The 25,669-nt window shown below is 39.2% G+C and overlaps 1 pseudogene; it reads left to right on the forward strand.

The window, feature by feature from the left end:
• The first annotated feature begins 11,493 nt into the window (after positions 1-11,493).
• LOC134222515 (uncharacterized) lies at positions 11,494-24,692 on the forward strand (annotated as a pseudogene).
• The last annotated feature ends 977 nt before the right edge of the window (positions 24,693-25,669 follow it).

Below are 25,669 nucleotides of genomic sequence, written 5' to 3' on the forward strand. Positions count from 1 at the left end.
AACGAATTTTCCAAGGCCTGATCGCAGGTAATATTTGTGGGAATGCTGAATGAACAAAGGCTATTATTATTAATATTCCGCGAAATGGTGCATTCCGCGAAACGGTACATTCCGCCAAAAGTCATTCGGCGAAAAGGTACAAACCGCAAAATGTCGTACCGCGAAAAGTTACAAACCGCCAAATGTCATTCCGCGAAATGTTCAATCGCGAAAATGAATTCCGCGAAATAGTTTTCGGTGAAATGTTATACAATCCTTTTGACGATAAGGCAATACACCAGCATTTGTAGCGCTTTCGAAGGAATTTATCGAGGAGCATGTGCTCCAAAAACTGATCAATTTTTCATATCTGATTACATTAACACTCTAAGTTCGACTTCTTGAATGTTGGATCAGATTTTTTTTCAGATCAGAAATTTTGAAAATAGCTTAATTATGGCGCAGACGAAATTTTTGATAATATAAAGCAAGGTAGAAATTTAGATTTGCTTCGGAATGTCGCTTAATTTTCTTTAAGCGCTTAATTCCGTTAAATTTCGTTGAAAGCTAGTTTTTTCTAGCGAAATTTTTGTAATTTAACGAAACGAAACGAAATCAACAAATTAGATTTCGCCATACTCAAATTCTGCGGAATTTCGTTTCGAACCACCTGAAACGAAATTTTTCGAAATACCGCATATGCTTATTAATCACCTAGCGGTGATGATGCCTTTCTCGCTCGTTCAAAAGGCTTGACAAACATATTAAAAAAGTCTAATATAACACTAAATAGGCCTTATTTTTCACATTTGTTTATGGCAGCCCTTGCTTTATACTGTAGATGCACAAAAACGATCCGTAAAAAATCGTTTTTCATTAACATCTTCATCTCCAAATTTCATTAAATAACATCTGAACGCTACCATAAATCCAAAAAATAGTTCAGTCGTATTCATAAAGAATTATTTGTTGTAGATTCATTACTATGCTAAAATTTAGCACATAATTGGAAAATATGTACCTTTCAGCATGATCAAGAAAAACAATTCGTATTGTAAGTGTCAAAAGGCTTCTGAAAAATATGAGGGAACATGTATCATATATCCTAAGTCCTAGGCTAGCTACCATATCGAGCGCCACAAAGAAAGATGCTTTTTGAAATTGCCACGTGGGAAGTTCACTCGTATATAGGGTAAGCGAGCACATGATAGCAAAATAATAAAAAAGGGCCTGATTGCGTTCAATAAGGAGAAACGTTATTAATTATTGAACAGATTTCTCTTCAATAAAGGTTACCCAAATAAACACTTATATGTAGGGCAATCGTGCCCTCAGCCCTCAGGCAATGGGTTCTTAAAGATATTTTCCATCATTGCATTATTTAACGTTTGCTTAACTTGAAGTGATACGTAGTAATTATGCCATCATGAAAACTAATTGGAAACAATAATATCCCTCACAAATTTGACTTTCCTACAAATATATTGCCGCCGCAAGCGAAAAAACAGTTTTTGGCCATAACTCCGGATGGCGATGAGCTATTGATCTAATTTTCAATAGCAAACAATGGGACTGAATTCCGCGTCGACTGCAACTGCGAGCAAATCGGACAATGGGAAGCTCAAAAAAGTGTGTCTACAAAATTTGTACACATATACACATACACACATACAGACATCACCTCAATTCGTCGAGCTGAGTTGACCTCCCATCAAAATTTTATTTTTGAAGCAGTGTTATAGCCTTTACATACACTTAGTGTTCGAGAAAGGCAAAAATAACTTTCGCTCATTAGTCGTAAGGAATTAGGGAGCCAAAATCATGTATTTAATTTCATTTTTAATAGACCTGTGCCCCGACTGCGATTTTACAGGCGCGGCGTGATAGATCAGCCAGCGGCGGCGTTACGCCGTTGGTAATTGGCGGTGGCGCGGTGGCGTTTCTCCAAGAATTCCTTCGAAAGTTTTGCTGGAGGAACTTCCGGAGGAATTCCTGGAGGAACTTCTGGAGGAATTCCTCCGGAAGTTCCTCCAGGAATTCCTCCGGAAGTTCCTCCAGGAATTCCTCCGGAAGTTCCTCCAGGAATTCCTCCGGAAGTTCCTTCAGGAATTCCTCCGGAAGTTCCTCCAGGAATTCCTCCGGAAGTTCCTCCAGGAATTCCTCCGGAAGTTCCTCCAGGAATTCCTCCGGAAGTTCCTCCAGGAATTCCTCCGGAAGTTCCTCCAGGAATTCCTCCGAAGTTCCTCCAGGAATTCCTCCGGAAGTTCCTCCAGGAATTCCTCCGGAAGTTCCTCCAGGAATTCCTCCGGAAGATCCTCCAGGAATTCCTCCGGAAGTTCCTCCAGGAATTCCTCCGGAAGTTCCTCCAGGAATTCCTCCGGAAGTTCCTCCAGGAATTCCTCCGGAAGTTTCTCCAGGAATTTCTCCGGAAGTTCCTCCAGGAATTCCTCCGGAAGTTCCTCCAGGAATTCCTCGGAAGTTCCTCAAGGAATTCCTCCGGAAGTTACTCCAGGAATTCTTCCGAAAGTTCCTCCAGGAATTCCTCCGGAAGTTCCTCCAGGAATTCCTCCGAAGTTCCTCCAGGAATTCCTCCGAAGTTCCTCCAGGAATTCCTCCGGAAGTTCCTCCAGGAATTCCTCCGAAAGTTCCTCCAGGAATTCCTCCGGAAGTTCCTCCAGGAATTCCTCCGGAAGTTCCTCCAGGAATTCCTCCGGAAGTTCCTCCAGGAATTCCTCCGGAAGTTCCTCCAGGAATTCCTCCGGAAGTTCCTCCAGGAATTCCTCCGGAAGGTCCTTCAGAAATTCCTCCGGAAGGTCCTTCAGAAATTCCTCCGGAAGGTCCTTTAGGAATTCCTCCGGAAGGTCCTTCAGGAATTCCTCCGGAAGTTCCTCCAGGAATTCCTCCGGAAGTTCCTTCAGGAATTCCTCCGGAAGTTCCTCCAGGAATTCCTTCGGAAGTTCCTTCAGGAATTCCTTCGGAAGTTCCTTCAGGAATTCCTTCGGAAGTTCCTTCAGGAATTCCTCCGGAAGTTCCTTCAGGAATTCCTCCGGAAGTTCCTTCAGGAATTCCTCCGGAAGTTCCTCCAGGAATTCCTCCGGAAGTTCCTTCAGGAATTCCTCCGGAATGTTGAGCAGTACAATCAGGAAGGAAAGTAAAGAACGCAGCTGCAGTTAGTACAAGCGTCTTTATTACTAAAAGGTATAATACTGAACTGAGTGAAAAAATAACAATCGCTGATTACCATAGTTACATCATTGAGTTCGAAATCATCACTATGCCAACACTCCTCCTTGATGTTTCTATTTCATTACATAAACTCATTTAGCTTATAGATGCCATCTACCATGGTTCCTAACAAGATATTTTTGCCGTTATTATCAATAAAACAATGTTTCGATCCAAACTTAACATTAGCTCCCGATTCTGTAATCAATCTAACGGACATGAGACTAGTATTTAATTTGGGAACAAATAGAACATTATTTAGTTTCACTTTAGTTGCCTTGCCGTCATCACCTATGCCGATTAGGACGCCATCTCCGACTCCGATAGACACAAACTCTCTTCCATCCGCAAGTTTGATAACGTCCCTTCGTTGTTTAATGCTTGTAAAAAACTTTCTATCCGATGTCATATGACGTGATGCTCCAAAATCTATCACCCATCTCTGATCCGCATGCTCATATTCGACTGCAGAGAAACAGATCGATCGACTATGACCAGTCTCCTCCTGAACTGCGATCTTCACACTTGATGTTCTTGCCTGCGCTCGTTCATCGGTTCGTTCATTTTTCGAACAAGACTCCACCTGCTGTTCCTCTGCCAATCTTGCTAGATACTTGTAACATCCCTTCCGTATATGTCCGGTCTTCCCGCATTCAAAGCACACTCGCTGGTCGTTCCACAGTCCTGGAAATTGACGCTCCGTTTTGTGCACAACCTTCATCGCTTTCTCCTCCTTAATCGAAACTTTCTGCTGACGCTTATAATACTCGTTCAAAAGCTTGGATTTCAATGATTTCATGGTATATCCTCCATCTATCACTTCCATTACCGTCACAAAACCGTCATATGACTCTGGTAAACTCGCCAGTATGAAAGCACCTTTCAACTCATCTGCCATGTCACATCCTACTTCCGCTAGCTTGTCAAACATCGCGTCCATTGCGATCAAATGTTCTTCTACATTACCTTGCTCTTCCAGCTCTAACCGACTCATGCGTTTCAATAATCCTACTCTACCAGCCGATGTTTGCTTCACGTGATAGTCATGAAGGATGTCCCACGATTCTCTGGCTGACGAGGCGTTCTTGATGAGTTGCAATTGGCTACTCTCCACCAAGTAACCAATTGTGGCGGCTGCACGCTCGTCCTTGTCGATCCATGCTTCTGTCCTTTCTGTTTTCGGTGGTAGATCATTGACAACCACACGCCACAAACCTTCGCGAACCAGTAATTGTTTGGTCCTTTCTTTCCACAAGTCGTAGTTACCAAAATTCAAACGAACAGCACCCGTCTTCAGTTCCATATCCATTTCTCTTCTACCGTTGATGAATCACAATGAACCACGGTTCCTCTTCAGTTCTTTCCGTCATACACGACCACAATCTATATACAACGTAACTGGTTTTTACTTCCCTGAGCCCATAACCTGTTGAGCAGTACAATCAGGAAGGAAAGTAAAGAACGCAGCTGCAGTTAGTACAAGCGTCTTTATTACTAAAAGGTATAATACTGAACTGAGTGAAAAAATAACAATCGCTGATTACCATAGTTACATCATTTAGTTCGAAATCATCACTATGCCAACACGGAAGTTCCTCCAGGAATTCCTCCGGAAGTTCCTCCAGGAATTCCTCCGGAAGTTCCTCCAGGAATTCCTCCGGAAGTTCCTCAAGGAATTCCTCCGGAAGTTCCTCCAGGAATTCCTCCGGAAGTTCCTCCAGGAATTCCTCCGGAAGTTCCTCCAGGAATTCCTCCGGAAGTTCCTCAAGGAATTCCTCCGGAAGTTCCTCCAGGAATTCCTCCGGAAGTTCCTCCAGGAATTCCTCCGGAAGTTCCTCCAGGAATTCCTCCGAAGTTCCTCCAGGAATTCCTCCGGAAGTTCCTCCAGGAATTCCTCCGGAAGTTCCTCCAGGAATTCCTCCGGAAGTTCCTCCAGGAATTCCTCCGGAAGTTCCTCCAGGAATTCCTCCGAAGTTCCTCCAGGAATTCCTCCGGAAGTTCCTCCAGGAATTCCTCCGGAAGTTCCTCCAGGAATTCCTCCGGAAGTTCCTCCAGGAATTCCTCCGGAAGTTCCTCCAGGAATTCCTCCGGAAGTTCCTCCAGGAATTCCTCCGGAAGTTCCTCCAGGAATTCCTCCGGAAGTTCCTCCAGGAATTCCTCCGGAAGTTCCTCCAGGAATTCCTCCGAAGTTCCTCCAGGAATTCCTCCTGAAGTTCCTCCAGGAATTCCTCCGGAAGTTCCTCCAGGAATTCCTCCGAAGTTCCTCCAGGAATTCCTCCGGAAGTTCCTCCAGGAATTCCTCCGAAGTTCCTCCAGGAATTCCTCCGGAAGTTCCTCCAGGAATTCCTCCGGAAGTTCCTCCAGGAATTCCTCCGAAGTTCCTCCAGGAATTCCTCCGGAAGTTCCTCCAGGAATTCCTCCGGAAGTTCCTCCAGGAATTCCTCCGGAAGTTCCTCCAGGAATTCCTCCGGAAGTTCCTCCAGGAATTCCTCCGAAGTTCCTCCAGGAATTCCTCCGGAAGTTCCTCCAGGAATTCCTCCGGAAGTTCCTCCAGGAATTCCTCCGGAAGTTCCTCCAGGAATTCCTCCGGAAGTTCCTCCAGGAATTCCTCCGGAAGTTCCTCCAGGAATTCCTCCGGAAGTTCCTCCAGGAATTCCTCCGGAAGTTCCTCCAGGAATTCCTCCGGAAGTTCCTCCAGGAATTCCTCCGGAAGTTCCTCCAGGAATTCCTCCGGAAGTTCCTCCAGGAATTCCTCCGAAGTTCCTCCAGGAATTCCTCCGAAGTTCCTCCAGGAATTCCTCCGAAGTTCCTCCAGGAATTCCTCCGGAAGTTCCTCCAGGAATTCCTCCGAAGTTCCTCCAGGAATTCCTCCGGAAGTTCCTCCAGGAATTCCTCCGAAGTTCCTCCAGGAATTCCTCCGGAAGTTCCTCCAGGAATTCCTCCGCAAGTTCCTCCAGGAATTCCTCCGCAAGTTCCTCCAGGAATTCCTCCGGGAGTTCCTCCAGGAATTCCTCCGCGAGTTCCTCCAGCAGTTCCTCTGGAAGTTCCTCCAGAAGATTCCTCCGGAAGTTCCTCCAGGAATTCCTCCGGAAGGTCCTCCAGGAATTCCTCCGCAAGTTCCTCCAGGAATTCCTCCGGAAGTTCCTCCAGGATTTCCTCCTCCAGGAATTCCTCCGGAAGTTCCTCCAGGATTTCCTCCTCCAGGAATTCCTCCGGAAGTTCCTCCAGCAATTCCTCCGGAAGTTCCTCCAGGAATTCCTCCGGAAGTTCCAGGAAGTTCCTCCAGGAATTCCTTCGTCTTTCATTATCCCTTTTTCAGTTTGATAACTTCTACGATTGTCAGTGGTGCACATGCTGAGATGTGAACAGTTTCCGTAAATTTGTAAAGACTTTTTTCTTTCAAAATGACAGTTTTTCCAGTGTTTGTTTTAATTAGTTTTAATTACTTTTACAATTGAAATATATTTTTAATGAGAATGGGTACAATGCCTTTTTTCTTCTTGTGTAAGTTTAACTATGTCCTAAAAGTACTGTAGTTTTTTTTTCAAGTTCATCCAGGAGTTTTTGTGGAAATTACCTCAAGAATTATTTTATAAATCTTTCTATTTTTCGGAAAATTGCTTCGGAAATATATTTCGAAATTTCCCCGGAATTCCTTAAGGTAAACTCTTAAAAAAGTCTTCAAGGAACTGCTCCGCTATAATCCCATAGACGGATTTTTTGTGGGATTATTCAAAGGAGTTCTGAAAATATTTCTTGAAGCTTTAAAATAATAAAGTCCTGAAGGATGTCTTTAAGAAATTCCTGAAGCAATTCGCAAATGAGTTTTTGATAAAAAATCCTTATTGAAAATAAAGAATAAATTCATGGGGCAATTTTCGACTTCTTTTTTTCATTAACTAATTTTATTTGGAAAAATATATTAAGCTCGTTTAGTGGAATAAATTAGTCTAAGACGAATTAGTATTGTCCATTTAATTCACTAGTTATTTCGTTATCTTTGCAGATACGTATTTGATCACAACTGTGTCGTCATCAGTGTACTTGACTCGAAGTCGAGTCAAGTACAAGACACTGAAGACGACCACACAGTTGTGGTCGAAATACGTATCTGCAAAGATAACGAAAATTAACTGGTGGAATTAAATGGACAGTACTTAATTCGTCTTAGACGGTTTAATTTTATTTGCTAATTACCTAATACAGTGGCGTAGCCAGAAAATTGGTCTGGGGGGAGTTTTCTGAACATTTTCTTTTATATCAGAGGGTTCAAAAAAAAAATTATCTTCTAAAAATTTTGTCTCTGGGAGGGGTTTTATGTGCAAAACCATCCCCGTGGCTACGACACTGACCTAATACGTGCATTAATCTCTTTGACTAGGTGTTCCGTGTTTTCTTAACACTATCATCCTTATTTGCTATGTTACATTTTTAGTTATTATTAATACATTTCAATTGCCTCCGGCAGTTAGGATTTTTCCTCTGCTTTAATTGAATCATGCAGGAATTACAATGTTTTAAACTTAACCTAATTTTTACTAAGGGTACAAGGAGCTAATCGTTGCAATAGAACATTGCAACGATTTTTGTCTAAAATTGGAAATTATTTTGTTGCAATGTCTCAATAAAAGAAATTCTATGAAGTTCATTGGTACTATACCACGGAGGCAACTTCAGAATCATTTTCAGAATTTTATTTTGAATCCTCTGAAGTGCCTTCTTTCTGGTATTGCAACAACTAGTCCATATTGGCACAACATACAACATGGCAGGTCGAAAAATTTGTTTGTAAATCAAAAGTTTGTTCTTAAGACAAAGTTTTAATTTTCTGTTTATAAGTGGATATATGGACACTTAATATATGTGTTACATTTGGCTTGAAGGCCTTAAATATGATTTTTAAAAGTTAATTTTTGGTCCAGCAGAAATCCTAAGTATTTGGCTTCGCTAGACCAGTTAATTGGAACCCCATTCATAGTGACAATATGTCTGCTAGAAGGTTTCAAATAAGAAGAAGAGAAGAAGTTAGAAGAAGTTAAGAAGCTCTCGGCTTATGTGGGAAAATTATAAGCTGAGCTTTGGAAGCATTCGGTGAAATGTTCCATTTTTACTTGCAAAAATGGAACATTTCCCCGAATGCTACCAAAGCTGGAGAAAATATCCAAACTTTTTTGCAATCTACTACAAATGACACGAAGGCTTCACCCTTTGGCTGAGAGGCCCGTGTCATCTGCAAACAAAGATTTTTGACACCCTAGTGGTAAATCAGGTAAGCCAGAAGTAAAAATGTTATACAATATGGGCCCCAGTATGCTGTATTGGGGGACACCAGTCCTTACAGGTAATCTATCAAATTTAGAATTCTGATAGTTTACCTGCAGTGAGCGATCTGATAAATAATTTTGGACCAGTTTAATAATGTACAGAGGAAAATTAAAATCCATCAATTTTACAATCAAACCTTCAAGCCTTGACAGTGTTTGGCTTTCTTTGCTTTCTCTATATCAAGAAGAGCAACTCCAGTCGAATATCCTTCAAATTTATTGAGCCAATTTAAATTCGTTACTCTTAATAACTGATGAGTGGTTGAATGCCCATGGCAAAAACCAAATTGCTCATCAGCAAAGGCAATTTTCGACTAAATTTATGATTTATTTAGCAATGAACTTCCTGGCGGAATTCTCGACAGAGTCGTGGAAGAATTGTTTAGAAGAAATTCGAAAAGGAATTCCTGGTTAAAATCACTGTAGACATTTAAAGGTGAATTTCTGAAAAAAATTCGGGTGGATTTCCTTATGGGCTTCCAGAAAATATTCTCAAAGGAATTTCTAAAATAACTTTTGAAGAAATTCTAAGCGAAATTCAGGAAATGGAAGGATTATCAAAGGGAGTTTGGTTTGGTTTTGGGTTCCGAAATAAAAAAAATGAATTTTTAAATCAAAATTCATATTAATAATTTCAGACCGAAACATTGTTTAGGAGTATGTCACTTTTGAGTTATCATAACTTCGGGAAATGAGACGCAGCCTTAAAGAAAATATTCTGATATTTACCATGCATACTTTTTATCAAAATTAGCTCAATGCTAGTTACAGTTATGTGTTCCCATCCAATAATCTCTGCAAACTTGGAAGTAGAAAAATGTTATATGAACTTGACTGTATTTATATGTATTTCTGAAAAGATTAAATTAACAGTAAAAATAGTCTTTTACCATAATGTATGAAACCCAATAAACTATTGGTACCTAAAATAGTCTTCGGAGTGGCGGTGAATGAGTCACGCCGCCCGACTCATTTTTTAAGGTAGCGGGGCCGTGAGAAAATCAACGGCGGCGGCGCCATGGCGCTACGGCGCACAGGTCTAATTTTTATATGATTCTTGTGAACCAATGTTAGTTTTAGGGAACCGAAAGACTCGCGATATGGAGTACAATAATGCAGTACGAAAGGAAGGGAATTTAGGGTGCTTAAGTAAAGGCGATACTGATGTTCACATAGTTTCCATTCTTCACTTCTGTAACGGGACGAATAAACATTTTCTTGGGAGACAACAACGAGATTAAGACATATGAAAGAGCAAAGACAGAAAAATGGGAAACAAGAGGAAGATATTCGTGATGGGGTATGGCAGGCAAAAGGGTTGGCGGACTATGACTACATTCTGCCATCAGCAACTCTCAAAAATTCGTGAACAAGACAAGTGGAGATCAAGACCCGCCAACACTTCCCTAATAGGCTTTGGTTGTTTTCCTCGGACCCGGAGATGTTCGTTTAGCGTAGATGCTCGTCCACGCACGTCAATATTCTGATAATCTTCGCCGCAAGCACAGAGATTATCCTTCTGAGAGCCTCACTCTGAAAAGATGTGCATTTAGAGTGCAGTGGTTGGACATTAAACGATACATCATTCGAAGTCCCATATTCTAATTTTTGAACCATGGACGCTTCGACACATGCGGGCGAATTGAATACAGCCAACTATCCAACTCCCCATTTGTCCATTTATTCTGCCAGCTTATCAAGGTTTCCTGGCGAACTAATAGGAAAAAGTCATCGAAGGCGATTTTCCGATCTTAAACTTCACTTTCCATAGCGTCAATAAAAATTGTATGGCGGCTACATACATTCTTCATCAGCAACTGCACTTTTTGATATTTATTGTTGTTTATGCTGATTTATTATTAAGTTTCCTCTCCCTTATGAAGGATTAAGAAGAAATACTCCTATATAAAATAATATAAGAATTGTATATCCAGTACCTGTACCATCAAAATTACTCCCGTATTTTATTTTCGCAAAACCCTCTGCCAAGAATCTATAAACACTCAGCATCAAGCAATAATATTGACATTATCTTTCGACGCTATTTTTCGTCTCTGCACATTTGCATGGAACAATCTATTCAAAACGGTTGATCGCACGCTTGTTACTGATATTATTAATAGGACACGAGGGCCATGCGAAGCCTTTTATAGCCCAGCGGCGATATTCGATACTACAAAGATAAACTATGGTGGATAAAGAATTCTCAATTATTCAGTGGTTATTAACATCTTTTTGCTAGGTTGTGTTATATTTCATATGCCAAAGACTTTTGAGACATCTCGCGAAAATACGCTAACGGAGAATTAATCTGTGAGAAGGCAAAGACCCGGTAGGGGTCTTTTGTAGCAAAAATAAGTAACAGAAGAAAGCCACTCGCGTCGCGTCGTCGATTGGTCGTCCACCGGATTCGACCCTCGATCGCTACCGCCACTATACACATAAAATTATTCAGAAGAAGGAAAAACATAAAACACGCTTATTGCTGGCTACCAGACGCGCGCACACTCCTTATCGACGTAATATGACAATCGGTAGAAGAAGTCAGCCAGTAGTACGGCGGGCGGTGACTCTGAAAAGTGCATTTTATAGCTTTCACCTCTTCAACTTTTCATTGCAACGCCACTACACCGAGCCACACGGTTGCTGGTACAGGTCCAGAGAGTTGAAAACAGCTGACCATCTCTCTCGCGGGGGGTGAATATGGAATGCGCACATTCCATCCAGGGCTAGGCTTTCATCGAACGTGATTTTCAATACCACCCATTGCGGTGCGAAACGAATCACGGAATGAGAATTATCATGAATGTGTTTAATCAGTTTTATTGTTCATTACTTACGACCGAAACAAAATCGTAAACGATCTTGTTGTTGATGCTTCGTGTAACCAGAATGCCATATGCTACGCCAGGCTTCCACTTGATCGGTCAGCACCACAGTTGGTTACTGGCGGAGTTTTGGAGCAATGACTGGGCGAAATGTGATTCTGCTGCGGGAGAAACACTTGATCTTGAATGTAAATTAGAATTCTAAATCAAGGCAGATGACGGCCAGTCATGAGGTTCTATGCTGGTCGGTGCTATTGAGCTGTTTTCGTATAGGCAATGGTACTTGATGGGTTGCTAAGAACTTGTGAAAAGCTGGTGAACGTACAATTTGAACACGTTTGTACAAGAATGATTTTAAAAAAATGTACTTCCTCATTCGTCGATGATGAAGCTATACATAAATAAGAAAGATTTATTTAATTTATGAAAAGTTTGATGGTAAAAATTATTAACCGAGAGTCCGAATCTCATGTACATTCTAATATTTGTGGAAGAGTTTTCTGTTTCGTATGCATGGTTGCACTGATTCTAGGATAGGTGCACTATGCACCGCCTGCAAAGGTATAGAATGGTTTTAAAATTGATATCAATTCAAAAGTTTTTTTTTTAATATTCACACAGAGTTCAAACAACTCTTCTTCGCAGCAGGTGAATATTCATAAAATGTGGGATCCGTCAAGTAAGTTTTAATGCACCCAGCCAGCGAATCACATTCATTTCCATTAAAATATTCCGGAACACCACATTCATCATAACGAGCACCGCGCAGCCACTTTAGGGTTGATCATAATCATGGATCCGCGACCAAACAATAACTTCTTAATTGTTTCATTAAACGATCGCTATTGTCCGCATATGAGAGGAGAACAATTTTGCCAAAGCCCTCTCAAAGTGAGCCACGAGCTGAAGCCTAGCGCGCACGCGCAGTACACTTGCAAGTCGCAGTGCATTGGAACGGATGACTGCCGTCGTCGTCATCGTCGCCACCACCACCGCCCGCTGCGTTATCACCCGATATAACGACGCGACCAACGACAACGGCTGCAACAATGAATGCACACATGAATAAGCCCGGTACAGAGCGCAACCGGCGACAAGGCATCAGTCATACATTGCAAATGAAAACCAACAGTAAAGGTGCTCCAAAGTAGCAACCAAGCCAAGCTGGGTATCCGAGCCTCTTTGAGTGTTCTACGCTATGTTGGCTAGCGAAAAGTGCGGGTGGGAAGTTTAACCGACCACGATCTACCGCAACAACAATGCAGTTGTGAACCTGGTGGCGAAGGTGGCTAACAATGAGCATGGGTTATACATATTTAGACGGAATGAAGTTTGGTTCGGGTTCAAGTCAAAGTTTAAGGTCTTCTGAAGACTGGTCACCAATCAAATATACAGTCGGTTTTCGTTCATGTACATATATCCGCAGTATGGATTTTACCTATGGAAGTATGATGAAGGCAAAGACAATAAACGACATTATAAAGATGGATGAGATAAAAATGATGAAGACATGGAAAATCAAGGAAGAGGATGAATACAACTGGGAAAATAAAGAGACGAGCAGAATAAAAAGGGCAAATATTCAGTTGAATGAGGGACAACTTAACAAAAATAAGTAGTACAAGGAAAACTAAGCAAAAGGAAAGAACATACCAGATAGAAATAGGAAGTTAAAATCAGGGGCCTCATAGCGCATCTCCTTTCGACAACTCTTTCGTATGACAGTTTGCATGGTTAGCTCGTTTCGAGTCGATATGCGCAGTGCCACCCCAGAACAAGCAGAATGTAGATGAACTTTCATCGATGAATCTTTCAAATTTTCATGAAAAGTCATACGGAATTCCATCGGTAATTAAATGCGATTTCCATTGGAAATTTATTCGTATTTGCATCAAATATCATTCGAGTCCCCATCAAAAATTCGTTCGTTTTTTTTCAACGCGAAATTTTTCAGTTTCCTACAAAAATATTTTCTCAGGGCTAACAGAAATTCATTCCTACGGAAATTCATTCGAATTTCCAACGGAAATTCATTCGAATTTCCAACGGAAATTCATTCGAATTTCCAACGGAAATTCATTCGAATTTCCAACGGAAATTCATTCGAATTTCCAACTGAAATTCGTCTGAATTTCCAACTGAAATTCGTCCGAATTTCCAACGGAAATTCATTCGAATTTCCAACGAAAATTCATTCGAATTTCCAACGGAAATTCATTCAAATTTCCAACGGAAATTCATTCGAATTTCCAACGGAAATTCATTCGAATTTCCAACGGAAATTCATTCGAATTTCCAACGGAAATTCATTCGAATTTCCAACGGAAATTCATTCGAATTTCCAACGGAAATTCATTCGAATTTCAACGGAAATTCATTCGAATTTCCAACGGAAATTCATTCGAATTTCCAACGGAAATTCATTCGAATTTCCAACGGAAATTCATTCGAATTTCCAACGGAAATTCATTCGAATTTCCAACGGAAATTCATTCGAATTTCCAACGGAAATTCATTCGAATTTCCAACGGAAATTCATTCGAATTTCCAACGGAAATTCATTCGAATTTCCAACGGAAATTCATTCGAATTTCCAACGGAAATTCATTCGAATTTCCAACGGAAATTCATTCGAATTTCCAACGGAAATTCATTCGAATTTCCAACGGAAATTCATTCGAATTTCCAACGGAAATTCATTCGAATTTCCAACGGAAATTCATTCGAATTTCCAACGGAAATTCATACGAATTTCCAACGGAAATTCATTCGAATTTCCAACGGAAATTCATTCGAATTTCCAACGGAAATTCATTCGAATTTCCAACGGAAATTCATTCGAAGTTTAAACGGAATTTCATTCGAATTTTCAACGGAGTTTCATTCGAATTTCCAACGGAAATTCATTCGAATTTCCAACGGAAATTCATTCGAATTTCCAACGGAAATTCAACCAAATTTTCAACGGAAAGTCAACCAAATTTCCAACGGAATTTCCGAATTTCCAACGGAAATTCATCCGAATTTCCAACGGAAATTCATCTAATCATCAACGGAAATTCATTCGAACTTCCAACAGAAATTCATTCAAACTTCCAACAGAAATTCATTCAAACTTTCAACGGAAATTCATTCAAACTTTCAACGGAAATTCATTCGAATTTCCAACGGAAATTCATTCGAATTTCCAACGGAAATTCATTCGAATTTCCAACGGAAATTCATTCAAATTTCCAACGGAAATTCATTCGAATTTCCAACGGAAATTCATTCGAATTTCATTCGAATTTCCAATGGAAATTCATTCGAATTTCCAAAGGAAATTCATTCGAATTTCCAAAGGAAATTCATTCGAATTTCCAACGGAAATTCATTCGAATTTCCAACGGAAATTCATTCGAATTTCCAACGGAAATTCGTTCGAATTTCCAACGGAAATTCGTCTGAATTTCCAACGGAAATTCGTCTGAATTTCCAACGGAAATTCATTCGAATTTCCAACGGAAATTCATTCGAATTTCCAACGGAAATTCATTCGAATTTCCAACGGAAATTCATTCGAATTTCCAACGGAAATTCATTCGAATTTCCAACGGAAATTCATTCGAATTTCCAACGGAAATTCATTCGAATTTCCAACGGAAATTCATTCGAATTTCCAACGGAAATTCATTCGAATTTCAAAGGAAATTCATTCGAATTTCCAACGAAAGTTCATTTGAATTTCCAAAGGAAATTCATTCGAAATTCCAACGGAAATTCATTCCAATTCCAACGGAAATTCATTCGAATTTCCAACGGAAATTCATCAGAATTTCCAACGGAAAATCATTAGAATTTCCAACGGAAAATCATTCGAATTTCCAACGGAAATTCATTCGAATTTCCAACGGAAATTCATTCGAATTTCCAACGGAAATTCATTCGAATTTCCAACGGAAATTCATTCGAATTTCCAACGGAAATTCATTCGAATTTCCAACGGAAATTCATTCGAATTTCCAACGGAAATTCATTCGAATTTCAAATTCATTCGAATTTCCAACGGAAATTCATTCGAATTTCCAACGGAAATTCATTCGAATTTCCAACGGAAATTCATTCGAATTTCCAACGGAAATTCATTCGAATTTCCAACGGAAATTCATTCGAATTTCCAACGGAAATTCATTCGAATTTCCAACGGAAATTCATTCGAATTTCCAACGGAAATTCATTCGAATTTCCAACGGAAATTCATTCGAATTTCCAACGGAAATTCATTCGAATTTCCAACGGAAATTCATTCGAATTTCCAACGGAAATTCATTCGAATTTCCAACGGAAATTCATTCGAATTTCCAACGGAATTTCATTCGAATTTCCAACGGAAATTCATTCGAATTTCCAACGGAAATTCATTCGAATTTCCAACGGAAATTCATTCGAATTTCCAACGGAAATTCATTCGAATTTCCAACGGAAATTCATTCGAATTTCCAACGGAAATTCATTCGAATTTCAAAGGAAATTCATTTGAATTTCCAACGGAAATTCATCCGAATTCAACGGAAATTCATCTGAATTTCCAACGGTAATTCATTCGAATTTCCAACGGAAATTCATTCGAATTTCCAACGGAAATTCATTCGAATTTCCAACGGAAATTCATTCGAATTTCAACGGAAATTCATTCGAATTTCCAACGGAAATTCATTCGAATTTCCAACGGAAATTCATTCGAATTTCCAACGGAAATTCATTCGAATTTCCAACGGAAATTCATTCGAATTTCCAACGGAAATTCATTCGAATTTCCAACGGAAATTCATCCGAATTTCCAACGGAAATTCATTCGAATTTCCAACGGAAATTCATTCGAATTTCCAACGGAAATTCATTCGAATTTCCAACGGAAATTCATTCGAATTTCCAACGGAAATTCATTCGAATTTCCAACGGAAATTCATTCGAATTTCCAACGGAAATTCATTCGAATTTCCAACGGAAATTCATTCGAATTTCCAACGGAAATTCATTCGAATTTTCAACGGAAATTCATTCGAATTTCCAACGGAAATTCATTCGAATTTCAACGGAAATTCATTCGAATTTCGAACGGAAATTCATTCGAAGTTGTAACGGAAATTCATTCGAATTTCCAACGGAAATTCATTCGAATTTCCAACGGAAATTCATTCGAATTTCCAACGGAAATTCATTCGAATTTCCAACGGAAATTCATTCGAATTTCCAACGGAAATTCATTCGAATTTCCAACGGAAATTCATTCGAATTTCCAACGCAAATTCATTCGAATTTCGAATTCCCAACGGAAATTCATTCGAATTTCCAACGCAAATTCATTCGAATTTCGAATTTTCAGTGGAAATTCATTCGAATTTCCAACGGAAATTCATTCGAATTTCCAACGGAAATTCATTCGAATTTCCAACGGAAATTCATTCGAATTTCCAACGGAAATTCATTCGAATTTCCAACGGAAATTCATTCGAATTTCCAACGGAAATTCATTCGAATTTCCAACGGAAATTCATTCGAATTTCCAACGGAAATTCATTCGAATTTCCAACGGAAATTCATTCGAATTTCCAACGGAAATTCATTCCAACAGAAATTCACTCGAATTTCCAACGGAAATTCATTCGAACTTTCAACAGAAATTCATTCGAATTTCCAATGGAAATTCATTCGTATTTCGAACGGAAATTCATTCGAATTTCCAACGGAATTTCATTCGAATTTCCAACGGAAATTCATTCGAATTTCTAACGGAATTCCATTCAAATTTCCAAAGGAAATTCATTCGAATTTCCATAGGAAATTCATTCGAATTTCCAACGGAAATTCATTCGAATTTCCAACGGAAATTCATTCGAATTTCCAACGGAAATTCATTCAAATTTCCAACGGAAATTCATTCAAATTCCAACGGAAATTCATTCGAATTTCCAACGGAAATTCATTCGAATTTCCAACGGAAATTCATTCGAATTTCCAACGGAAATTCATTCGAATTTCCAACGGAAATTCATTCGAATTTCCAACGGAAATTCATTCGAATTTCAACGGAAATTCATTCGAATTTCCAACGGAAATTCATTCGAATTTCCAACGGAAATTCATTCGAATTTCCAACGGAAATTCATTCGAATTTCCAACGGAAATTCATTCGAATTTCCAACGGAAATTCATTCGAATTTCCAACGGAAATTCATTCGAATTTCCAACGGAAATTCATTCGAATTTCCAACGGAAATTCATTCGAATTTCCAACGGAAATTCATTCGAATTTCCAACGGAAATTCATTCGAATTTCCAACGGAAATTCATTCGAATTTCCAACGGAAATTCATTCGAATTTCCAACGGAAATTCATTCGAATTTCCAACGGAAATTCATTCGAATTTCCAACGGAAATTCATTCGAATTTCCAACGGAAATTCATTCGAATTTCCAACGGAAATTCATTCGAATTTCCAACGGAAATTCATTCGAATTTCCAACGGAAATTCATTCGAATTTCCAACGGAAATTCATTCGAATTTCCAACGAAATTCATTCGATTTTCCAACGAAATTCATTGAATTTCAACGGAAATTCATTCGAATTTCCAACGGAAATTCATTCGAATTTCCAACGGAAATTCATTCGAATTTCCAACGGAAATTCATTCGAATTTCCAACGGAAATTCATTCGAATTTTCAACGGAAATTCATTCGAATTTTCAACGGAAATTCATTCGAATTTCCAACGGAAATTCATTCGAATTTTCAACGGAAATTCATTCGAATTTTCAACGGAAATTCACTCAAATTTGAAACGAAAATTCACTCAAATTTGAAACGAAAATTCATTCGAATTTCCAACGGAAATTCATTCGAATTTCCAAAGGAAATTCATTCGAATTTCCAACGAAATTCATTCGAATTTCCAACGGAAATTCATTCGAATTTCCAACGGAAATTCATTCGAATTTCCAACGGAAATTCATTCGAATTTCCAACGGAAATTCATTCGAATTTCCAACGGAAATTCATTCGAGTTTCAACGGAAATTCATTCGAATTTCCAACGGAAATTCATTCGAATTTCCAACGGAAATTCATTCGAATTTCCAACGGAAATTCATTCGAATTTCCAACGGAAATTCATTCGAATTTCCAACGGAAATTCATTCGAATTTCCAACGGAAATTCATTCGAATTTCCAACGGAAATTCATTCGAATTTCCAACGGAAATTCATTCGAATTTCCAACGGAAATTCATTCGAATTTCAACGGAAATTCATTCGAATTTCCAACGGAAATTCATTCGAATTTCCAACGGAAATTCATTCGAATTTCCAACGGAAATTCATTCGAATTTCCAACGGAAATTCATTCGAATTTCCAACGGAAATTCATTCGAATTTCCAACGGAAATTCATTCGAATTTCCAACGAAATTCATTCGAATTTCCAACGGAAATTCATTCGAATTCCCAACTGAAATTCATTAGAGATTTCAACGATAATTCATTCGAATTTCCAACGGAAATTCATTCGAATTTCCAACGGAAATTCATTCGAATTTCCAACGGAAATTCATTCGAATTTCCAACGGAAATTCATTCGAATTTCCAACGGAAATTCATTCGAATTTCCAACGGAAATTCATTCGAATTTCCAACGGAAATTCATTCGAATTTCCAACGGAAATTCATTCGAATTTCCAACGGAAATTCATTCGAATTTCCAACGGAAATTCATTCGAATTTCCAACGGAAATTCATTCGAATTTCCAACGGAAATTCATTCGAATTTCCAACGGAAATTCATTCGAATTTCCAACGAAAATTCATTCGCATTTTCGAAGGAAATTTTCCCGATTGCTTTGAATTTTTAATTACCGTTTTGGTTCAAATCCCGAACATGACTCATATTTCGAACACTGGCGTTTTGGCACTTAAATCTAGAAATTCCATAGGTTTTCTGTTCTGATGATCAAGAAAACAAATGAATTCAAGATCTTATGGAGAGAACAACACGAATAAAGCAAAAATGGCCATTTAAAAGCGAGTGTTCGGAATATGAGCTATGTTTGGAATTTAAGTCAAAACGGTATTTCATGGCATTCGACTTTGTTTTTTTTTTCAATATAAGTCCTTTGTTTGTAGTAAAGAACTTAAAACAATGCTTCACCTGTAAAACTATTCGAATTTTGAAGCTCTCCGTTTCATCTAAATGCTACATGTCTGGTAAATCCCTTCTGTATATGCATACATGATTTATTTACTTGGTTCCCACCACTCCCACTACGCTATGTACGAAGTCCACCGCACGCCGACCGCACAATTAACTCAGCATTAGCTTCTCGCGTGTGCATTACCATTAGAGATAGATCTGTCCACCCGGGCCCGGACCGATACCCCGTACGGAAGATTACGATTCTTTGTCTTTTTTTTCTGGCCCTGGATGCATTCCCTCGACCACAAACGCGGTAGATTGTGGCATTGTTATCGTTCAATGTCCACACCGGTGGCAAAACGAAATGTGCTGTTGTTGGGCCCTTCCCATACGGAGAGCGAAATTAAAAGAACAAACCCAAGGAGATCATAAATAAGGCTTGAAAGTGACCTCTCAGCCTGATGTCTTCTGTGTTCTGGGTTGCGTGCCGATGGCAGTTGGTTAGAGCGTCTGGAAAAGGATATAGAAACCGTTTGTCAGCAATAAATTGAGACAAATTTTTCACGGTCACTTAGCTCCGTAGATCGAATTGGACGAAGTGGATTTGAGTTTCGCAAAAAGTTTTCATGTTTTGGACAACAAAGATTATATTGCAGTGGGCTTCTGCTTGGCAGGGGGTCAGAATCGTACGCCAGTCTCAAGAGGCGGTGGAAGAGATTTTTTCGTTTGTTAGGAAAGACAGCTGTTTTGGATTGTAAATATTTTCAGTGGATTTCTTAGGCCATTGTTGGAAATTGGTGATCGCATTCATAATGAAATTGATGCAACTCGTAAAAATTTTACAAGCAACAGATCAGTCTGTAGTTTTTTTTTTTGACAATTGTTATGATGCGTGGCTCCGAAGCAAGACCAGGCTAAAGATGGCTGGGTTTGATTCCCGGCTCGGTATAGAAAATTTTTCTGACTTCTCTGGGCATAAGTGTACCATCGTGTTGAATACAAATACAAAAATAGTAACATGATCTAAAAAAAAAGTTTAAATTAGAAAAATAAATTTCGGTCTAATTTAGAGTATGCTACTACGTCTATGTAAGTTATGGCCGTCATAGATGCAGTACATGGTGTGTGGGAATTTCGAACACAAAAACGATGGAAGTTTAATATAGAATAGATTCAAAAAGCTCTTGATTAATAAATCCTTCCGTTTAGCAACCAAATAGCAGATTATGTGCAGTTTAAACATTTCATTTTAAATATTTTTATGACTTTTCACTTTTTACGTAAAACGCATATCAACCAACGACATCTGAACATAAATCTCTGCTGTTGAGCTGCACATCGTAGATAACCTAACAACAATTTCTTCGGCCACACAAGACGATAGCCAATTCTGCCTCGAGGTACAAACATGCTTGGCAAAACCAACCAAAGCGCTACAAATGGAAAAGTTATTAATGATTTTTATCACTGTTTCCCACTCCTCATTGATACCCAAACCCAACAAGCTGAAACGCTTATCCTGTCTTCTTTATGACTACTACTAATGGGACATCATTTAATTGAATTATGACAAACCATGTCCGAACATGCTGCCACGCATCGTCCAATCCGTTGAGCTTCAGTCACAAATATGCGCAAATTGTGAAGAATTCCCAAGCCGGCCACAATGAACGCAAAGTTCTTAACGGCGTCTGAGATTCATCAACAATAACAAGAATCCACCTACGTGAATTACCAACCGCTGGCTGCTGTGAACCGGGAGCTGTTCCAAAACGAAGCGACTCGATTGAACCAAAATTGCTCCGAAAATTACCATTTCCAATTCTTCGAATCGCTATTAATTTGATTATGCCTCGTACCACTCTACTACTCAACCCAGAGATTCCCGAAGGCGAAGAATATTTACGCGTGCTCTACTGGGATGTGAGTGATGGATTGGAGCGCTTCTATAGCTTGTTTTACTTTGTGTTTGGAATTACAGTACATTTCTATTTTCAGCTTATTTCATTTTAGATTATAACACTTCCCTAATATTTAATCAATGTAGCGAACATGGTGAAATTAATTCACGGCTAGATTAAATTTGGAACAGCACTGTGTTCCCACTGATCTATGCGTTGTGGACGACCAACAACCTCCCAAAGCTCGCTCGGTAGGATAGCATCCGCTGGCCGAGCGTCGGCGATGCCAGGCGAGAAGATTGAAAGATGAAACGGAAAAGGTGATCTGTCAGTCAGTTGGACAAAGTGGAAAGAAACTACCCACAATCGGCTAACAATCGTGGACCGGGAGATGTTTTGGACACCGCCGTAGACTGCGCGCCGCGCTCGGTTGGAATCCTACCGGAGCACACGATCCAAATTAAATGACAGGCGGTGAAAAGCTTCAAGGTGCGTTTAGCGTGATTTAATTGAATTAAAGAAGGCTTCGCACACGTTTCTGCCTCATTTGGGATGGACGGGATTTGTAGTTGGATGGGGTTCAAGGTGAGGGATTTGTAACATTTCTGACAATCCGTTCATTGGATGGTGGCACCCCGATGGTATTTAAATTCCTCCTTTGATCGATTTGATTTGTTATGATTTCATTATCTGTTCTTCGGAACTGGTTTGCGCTCTTTTGATTCATATGTGTCAAATCATGTTTTATGATCATTGTTCATAATTAGTTAGGTACCTACATTTAAGATTGAGTGGTAAGATGACTAAAGAAAATTGATCAGAAATGAATATTGGCGATCAATCATTATGGTTTTTGAATTGCAAATAAACTATTTCTTAGAAATAGGGGGAATGACGGCTTTGGCAGGTTTTGTTCTATTATTGGCAGGGGGTTTTTTTATGACTGACTAGGCTCAAATTTCTCCTAAACATTCTTTGCATATCAAAGAATATTGTGGCCAAATTTCTTAAAATTTGGTCGACAAAAACCCCCCTGCCAATAATAGAACAAAACCTGCCAAAGCCGTATTTCCCCCTATTTAATTGGTAACAATAAGTAATATAATAATGTTAGTAATTGAACTTAATTTATCAACTAAATGTGATTTAAATAAACAGTTGATGTCACATATTAAAGTTGGTATTGTCGTAGCCAAGCAAATCCGTCTTCCGAAAACAAGCGCAGAACACGGAAGGACAATTCGCATGTTCACGCCTCAAAAACAGAACTCTGAATGATCATCGTTTATTTTCACTAAAGACACTATATACAAAGACGCGAAATCTGATCCCTGTAAAAAGAAATCAACTGGCAACAGTGAATTTGTTTGAATGCGCAACACTGTAAATGCTGGGAAAACATTCCAAATCAGCCTATCCGATTTTGTAAATAAAATATTTTCTCGCTGTCAATATTTGGTGTTTGCTACGCAAGTTTTTTTTTACATTTATTCGATTGCTTGCATTGAAGAGACGGTATATATTTTGTGTTCGCTACAGTTTTAATTGAAAATAAAAAATGAAGTGTTTGGCTACATTCTGTTGCAATAAAACTACAGCCGGATTCAAGAATATTGCTTTCTTCCGGTTCCCGGCGGAACCACAACAGAGAGAAGCTTGGCTTAAATTCTGTAATCTTCCAATGGATTTTCACCTCACAGAAAGCAGCCGAGTTTGTAGCGTAAGTAATAGCAAGAAATAATTAGAATAAAACGTAATCCATGTGTCTACTTGTTATAGTTTCATTTCGGCGAAGGTGACATTTATTTTGCATCACCGAAGGGCAAAATTTTGAAATGCAGAGGAGCCATTCCGGTTTACGCGTTTGTTCCGCAGATTGCTGATTTTCCATCGTTGCCTCAAAGACGACCAGCATCAACTCACTCGGATGGCACAATGGTACAATCTCAGTCGGTGACTGCTGCTGTGGTTTCATCAAATCAAGAATCATCAGACATCTCGAATAAGACGTTCGCAGAACCTATTTCAACGGATGATATGTTTGAAGAGCGACATTCGAATTCCGTGGAGCATGAGTGAATATGCGCAAAAGCAAAGCGAGTTTATGAAAAGTATTTTTTTTAATTAATTGCTGCATTTTTTTGATTTTTTAATTTTGTACTGCAGCTTTTATGAATTATGATTTCTATTTACAGACGAATCGAAAATCTGGAAAACGAATGCAAATCCTTGAAGCGAGCATTAAAATCTCAAGAAGCTACCATTACTATACAGGAGAAGCAACCAAAATTGGCCTTGAAAGCTTTGAATAATACTTTCAACGCTGATCAAGTCGATGTGTTATTATACGACAAGAAGCGGCCAAAAGAGTGGAGTAATGCTACCATCACTGACAGTCTAAAGACGAAGTTCGTTTGTGGCAAAAAAGGATACGAACATGCGCTTTAAAAGTATCCCATGCTTACCGAAAGAACATTACAGAAGAGAATGGAAGATATTTGCTTTGACACTGGGATTTTGCATGACGTTTTGAAGTAAATCCAAAGACTTAAGGTGAACACTATGGATGAAGCTGATTTGGACTGTGGCATTGTATTCGACGAAATGTCTATTGAAGAGGCGCGATCCTACTGCGTCTCTTCGGGAACTTTCTACGGAAACGTGACGACGGAGAACCAGAATGTTTTGGCAAGTCATGCATTAGTTTTTATGCTTGTTGGCATCAGGACAAGATGGAAACAGGTTGTCGCATACCATTTCACTGGCAATAGTGTGTCAGAAAACGTTTTGAAAACCCCTCTATGGGACATCATCTCTAAAGTAGAGGCCATAGGTTGCAAGGTACATTTCGTAACATCAGATTGTGCTCCAGGCAACAAAAAGTTTTGGAACGACGTAGGGTTGAAGTTCCACCGTAATGATGTTCTTAACAGTAATCCCGTTACGCACCCCTTGGATGCTGGGCGTAATTTGGAAGTTATGCCGGACGTTGTACATGTGTTCAAATCAGCAGTTCAAGGTTGGATCAACAACAAAGTTATATTTTTGCCTCCAGATGTAGTTACTGCCAATGGTTTGTGCACAGCCGAGGTCAATATTCAGCATATAGTTGATCTCGTGAAATTCGAAAAGCATAATCTACTGAAAGTAGCTTCCAAACTAAAACCTGAGGATGTAGAATTTCAAAGAAAAAGTAAATTTGACGCTATGAAAGTAATCAACTCAGAGAAGTTCAGCCAGTTACAGCCAGGCAACGAAACGCCCTGAAATCCTGCCTACTGCTTTTTTTGTAGAGTGTCTATCTAAATGGTTCAAAATGTCAAGCAACAGAGCTCTCGTTATGGCACTGAGCAAACGCAAGTATCATTATTAATATATATTGTACAAATGAAACGAAATCGTATGATATATCCGATTTAATACTAATATAACTTTTTCCTTTTTTCTAATTTTAACTATAATTTTCAGGGAACTACGAAGTTTATCAAGAAACGCTGCAATTTTTCTCATTTTTCAAAAGCATGATTTTTGACGTAGGACTACGTCTGTGTTTTCTATATTGGGGTACACTTTACGATTGCGAAAATCTGGGACCGTCACGAAAATATGATAGACTTTAAACTTTAATATCTAAGCCGTTTCTCGATGGATTTTCAATTTTTTTGGACCATTCGATCAAGGATGAGTCAACGCTTCTTTGTATTTATTTGAAAATACTGATTTTCAACTATTTATTGTCGATAATTGATGAAAAGTTTAGAAATAGGTAAACTAACCAATCACGTACATGCATCACTAGCACAGACATCAAAAATCAATCACTTGCGGGTTTGGATCTAATCCTCAGTTTGAACAAGATTTTACGCATAGCAGACGCATCAAAGCGATCGTAGCGGAGCAGCATCACGGAGGCGCTAATAACATTTTCAAAGAAAATCCATCGCATTGGTGGTGGTACTCGATGTGTTGCTGCAGATTATTCAACCTCAACGAACCAGAATTTCATATGAAGAAAAGGTTGACCATAAAAATAGCACTGTGGCGATTCCGCACCGCCAGTGCCGATGCTGAATATTTATTACAAATTGTGGTGTTAGTTGGAAAGGAACATTGGGAAAAGAAAATTGGTTCTTCTCAGGACCAACATTTTATGAAAAGAAAGAGTTAATTGCAAAAATGGACTGTTTAGGTGGCATCGGGTTTGGCGTGGTAGCTTGGTTGCTGTTAGTGATCCCATCCATTGA

The sequence above is a fragment of the Armigeres subalbatus genome, chromosome 3, assembly GCF_024139115.2.
Source record: "Armigeres subalbatus isolate Guangzhou_Male chromosome 3, GZ_Asu_2, whole genome shotgun sequence".
Taxonomy (NCBI): Eukaryota; Metazoa; Arthropoda; class Insecta; order Diptera; family Culicidae; genus Armigeres; species Armigeres subalbatus.